This window comes from Canis lupus, chromosome 36, assembly GCF_011100685.1.
Source record: "Canis lupus familiaris isolate Mischka breed German Shepherd chromosome 36, alternate assembly UU_Cfam_GSD_1.0, whole genome shotgun sequence".
Classification (NCBI taxonomy): Eukaryota; Metazoa; Chordata; class Mammalia; order Carnivora; family Canidae; genus Canis; species Canis lupus.
This window is the reverse complement of record NC_049257.1, coordinates 678563-683709: the sequence shown is the minus strand read 5'-3', so window position 1 is coordinate 683709 and position 5147 is coordinate 678563. Positions and strand designations below refer to the sequence as shown.

The 5147-nt window shown below is 37.5% G+C and overlaps 1 non-coding gene across 1 annotated transcript; it reads right to left on the bottom strand.

The window, feature by feature from the left end:
- Positions 1-3713: 3713 nt before the first annotated feature.
- Positions 3714-3877, bottom strand: LOC119867884. Its single transcript, XR_005384931.1, has one exon. It is a non-coding gene; the product is annotated as a U1 spliceosomal RNA (small nuclear RNA).
- Between the last annotated feature and the right edge of the window lie 1270 nt (positions 3878-5147).

The window sequence follows — 5147 nt, the reverse complement described above, 5'->3', positions numbered from 1 at the left end:
AAATATCTCTCCCATTCTGTAGGTTGTCTTTGAGTTTTGTTGACTGTATCCTTTGCTGTGCAAAAGCTTCTTATCTTGATGAAGTCCCAATAGTTCATTTTTGCTTTTGTTTCTTTTGCCTTCGTGGATGTATCTTGCAAGAAGTTACTATGGCCGAGTTCAAAAAGGGTGTTGCCTGTGTTCTCCTCTAGGATTTTGATGGAATCTTGTCTCACATTTAGATCCTTCATCCATTTTGAGTTTATCTTTGTGTCTGGTGCAAGAGAGTGGTCTAGTTTCATTCTTCTGCATGTGGATGTCCAATTTTCCCAGCACCGTTTATTGAAGAGACTGTCTTTCTTCCAATGGATAGTCTTTCCTCCTTTATCGAATATTAGTTGACCATAAAGTTCAGGGTCCACTTCTGGGTTCTCTATTCTGTTCCATTGATCTATGTGTCTGTTTTTGTGCCAGTACCACACAGTCTTGATGACCACAGCTTTGTAGTACAACCTGAAATCTGGCATTGTGATGCCCCCAGATATGGTTTTCTTTTTTTAAAATTCCCCTGGCTATTCGGGGTCTTTTCTGATTCCACACAAATCTTAAAATAATTTGTTCTAACTCTCTGAAGAAAGTCCATGGTATTTTGATAGGGATTGCATTAAACGTGTATATTGCCCTGGGTAACATTGACATTTTCACAATATTAATTCTGCCAATCTATGAGCATGGAATATTTTTCCATCTCTTTGTGTCTTCCTCAATTTCTTTCAGAAGTGTTCTATAGTTTTGAGGGTATAGATCCTTTACCTCTTTGGTTAGGTTTATTCCTAGGTATCTTATGCTTTTGGGTGCAATTGTAAATGGGATTGACTCCTTAATTTCTCTTTCTTCAGTCTCATTGTTAGTGTATAGAAATGCCACTGACTTCTGGGCATTGATTTTGTATCCTGCCACGCTACCGAATTGCTGTATGAGTTCTAGCAATCTTGGGGTGGAGACTTTTGGGTTTTCTATGTAGAGTATCATGAAATCCCGAGGTTTAACATGCCTCCTGTTCAATCCCTTTGAGAAGACTATATAGGCATATAGTCTTAGGCCTATGCCACATGGTTTCCGCGTGTGTGTGTGTGTGTGTGTGTGTGTGTGTGAGATGTTGGTAGCTGTTGATACTCCATGCCTAGATCCATTAATTCCTTGGGATCGAAAACTAGTGACATTCCAATTCTATCATTTATTGCTTTTTTTTTAAAGTTGAAACATTATTATAAAGAGATAGTCTTCTCATTTATTATTTATTTATCTTTGTTTCAAGATAAATGCTTGTTTCCCTTGAATTATCTGTTTTTTAAGAGAACATACTGATGGATTGAAATGAATTTTAATTATCCTAATTAAAGTATGAATTATCTTGTCCCTCCAGTCATGGGAACTTCTTTAAATTGGCTCCTTTTGACCAGACCCAAGTAATCTTTGATAGCTTCATCACCAATTTTTATAACAAAGTTTTCTGATTTTAACATTTCCGCCCCAGATCTTCCATCAGATATTTTTCCAAGCAGCCCTAGTATCTTTTTTTTTTTTTTTTTTAAGATTTTATTTACTTATTCATGAGAGACACAGAGAGAGAGGCAGAGACACAGGAGGAGGTAAAGCAGGCTCCATGCAGGGAGCCCGACGCAGGACTCATCCCTGGACTCCAGGATGGCGCCCTGGGCCAAGGCAGGCGCCAAACCACTGAGCCACCCAGGGATCCCCCGCCCTAGTATCTTTTGATGGTAAGTGGTATTTCAAGACTACAGCTTGGGTGCTCAGTGTGAGATTCTAATTTTTCCTGAGATGATCGCTGTATCTGAACTTTGGTGGTGAAACTAGATATAAAAATGTGTATACATACACAATACAATATACAGACATATACATACAATATATATGCATATACTATAAATACATATTTCAGATATATATATCTTTCTCAGGATAGATACTCTTGATTTTCATAATTAAATTTCAATTTCAAGTTTAGTATTATACAATTTAAAAATTAACTATTTGGTATGAATACCTACCATTTACAATGACGCGGATGGAACTGGAGGGTATTATGCTGAGTAAAATAAGTCAATCAGAGAAAGACAATTATCATATGGTTTCACTCATGTGTGGAATATAAGAAATGTGAAAGGGATTATAGGGGAAAGGAGGGGAACTGAGTGGGAAAAATTAGACAGGGAGACAAACTATGAAAAACTCCTAACTCTGGGAAACAAAGGGTTGCAGAAGGGGAGGTGGGGGGCGATGTAGGGTAACTGGGTGAGGAGGGCACTTGATGGAATGAGCACTGGGTGTTGTACTATATGTTGGCAAATTGAATTGAAATAAAATTTAAAAAAATTAATTAACTATTTGTATTACATCTTTCTTCCTCACAATAAATCAGAATCCTGGTTTTAATTCCACCAGCAATCATAGAATTAGCAAACTCCATAATTACTCATTTCCCACACATTACACATAGTTTTAGAATAACAATAATAATGTCAGCACATCCACTGAAAACTCTCAAAAAATATTTCTGAGCTATATCAATATCTATCAATCTATCTATCTATCTATCTATCCATATTTCCCACACTTTCTCACCATTCTTGATGGAGATGTGGTATATCCACATGGTCTGGGTATACTATACTCTTTTTTTTAAATACTCTTTAATTCTCATTTAGAATTAATTCTGCAAGCAACTATATTTAACATTCATCACTAGTTCTTATGTCAATGTCTCCCTTGTTATCTTGATTGTCTAAATGGTTGCCCTCTACTAGATTCCTCAGAAAAGGGAACCATATTTCCTCAGTTTATACATTTCAACAACAGTTTGTAAACTTTGTGTGAAAAAGTCAGTTTTGCTAGATGTAAAATTTGTGGGTAACATTTTCATTTTTTTTTTTAAGATTTTATTTATTTATTCATGGGAGGCAGAAGGAGAAGCAGGCTCCATGCAGGGAGCCCTACGTGGGACTCGATCCTGGGTCTCCAGGATCACGCCCTGGACTGAAGGCAGGTACTCAATGCTGAGCCATTCGGGCTGCCCAACATTTTCATTTCTTGAGTTCTTATTCAATTTTCTTTTGGTATAAATCACCAGTGTGGAAAAATTTGATAACAATATAGTTTTCCTTATAAGTCAGTTGCTTAATTTACTATTTATAACATTAAATATAAGGTACAACTTACAATATTAAATGCAAGGACATTTAGTGCACTCTTCCTTTGATTTTTTCCCCAAAGATTCCCATTATCCATATGCTGGCATTTCTTTGACTATTAATAGAACTACTCATTTCATAATTTAATCTTTTTTATCTTTTCCCTGTTCTTTTTTGATTTTTTAAAAAGATTTTATTCACTTATTTATAGAGAGAGACAGAGAGGGAGAGAGCATGAGCAGGGGTGAGGGGCAGAAGGAGAGGGAGAAGCAGACTCCCCACTGAGCAGGGAGCCTGACTCAGGACTTCGTCCCAGGACCCCAGGATCATGACCTGAATTGAAAGCAGATGTTTAACCCACTGAACCACCCAGGCACCCTGATTTTTTATTTTTATTTTAATCTTCTATTTCATAATTTGTATGTTAATATGTATTATAAACCATATTTCCTATGCTTTGATACATATTTTACTTTATATATATTTTTATTATGTTCATTTGCTCTTTTTTTTTTCTTTTTTAGGGGGAAAGCGCGAACGCAGTCCCCCACTACCACAAATTATGCAGTCGAGTTTCCCACATTTGGGGAAATCACAGGGGTCAGCACATCCGGAGTACAGTGGATAAGCCTCGCCCTGGGAAAACCACCTTCGTGATCATGGTATCTCCCCTGCCAGGTAAGTATTGTTCATTTGCTCTTATGTTTAATTTTCTCTCTCTCTTTTTTTTTTTTTTTTGTTAAAATTTTTACTTATTTATGATAGTCACACAGAGAGAGGCGCAGAGACACAGGCAGAGGGAGAAGCAGGCTCCATGCACCGGGAGCCCGATGTGGGATTCGATCCCGGGTCTCCAGGATCACGCCCTGGGCCAAAGGCAGGCGCTAAACCACTGCGCCACCCAGGGATCCCTGTTTAATTTTCTCTAATTTAAGTTCTAAATATTTACTATTTTCTCCAAAGTGCTTGTTTTAAGATTTTCTAATTCTTATTAAAGTTATTCCCTTCATTGTGTAACACTTTTCACGTCTTCCAGCTTATTGAGAAATAAATTGTAAAATTTTTCATATTTTATATGAACATATCTTTCTGGTAGGATTTTGTTCTCTGCAGATATCATTCTGCTCTTTAACTTTCTTTTTTATTATAATATCATGTATGAGATTGACCTTATACTTTCTGGTCATTCTTTCGCTCTTTTGCAAGGCATCAGCTACATTTTTTCTTCTAATAATTACTAAATCATTTACTCAGAACTTCTTCAGAGGAAAAAAAATTTAAAGCATTTTTTTAAATAAATAAGTAGAACACAAATACATTCTCTCTCCTTTTAACTAGTCACTATGTTTTTTTGAAAACCTAGTGGGAAGAAAAACAGAACCATCAGATACTGGATTTTCATTTCTAACCCTTGTCACCTCCCACCATTCCCTTTGTTAGCAGAATCTTATTTATATCTGCCCCTTGATTTTCTTCAGAGTAACCTAATTTCTACTCCAATTGCCATGTTCCAAGCCAGACATTCCATTCCTACTACCGATGCTATTTCATTGGTTTAAGAATGTCTAAAGAGGGGATCCCTGGGTGGCGCAGCGGTTTGGCGCCTGCCTTGGCCCAGGGCGCGATCCTGGAGACCCGGGATCGAATCCCACGTCGGGCTCCCGGTGCATGGAGCCTGCTTCTCCCTCTGCCTGTGTCTCTGCCTCTCTCTCTCTCTCTCTCTGTGTGTGTGTGACTATCATAAATAAATAAAAATTAAAAAAAAAAAAAAGAATGTCTAAAGAGGCTCTTGACAAATGCAGCTGGAGTTACTCCAGCAAGTTGTGGGTTTGGGGGATGGAAAGTAGGGTAGTGGTTAATTGTATTAGTCAACTCAGGCTGCCATTAAAAGTACTACAACTAGGTAGCTTGAACAACAGAAACTGATTTCTCATTGTTCTGGAGGCTGTGCAGCCC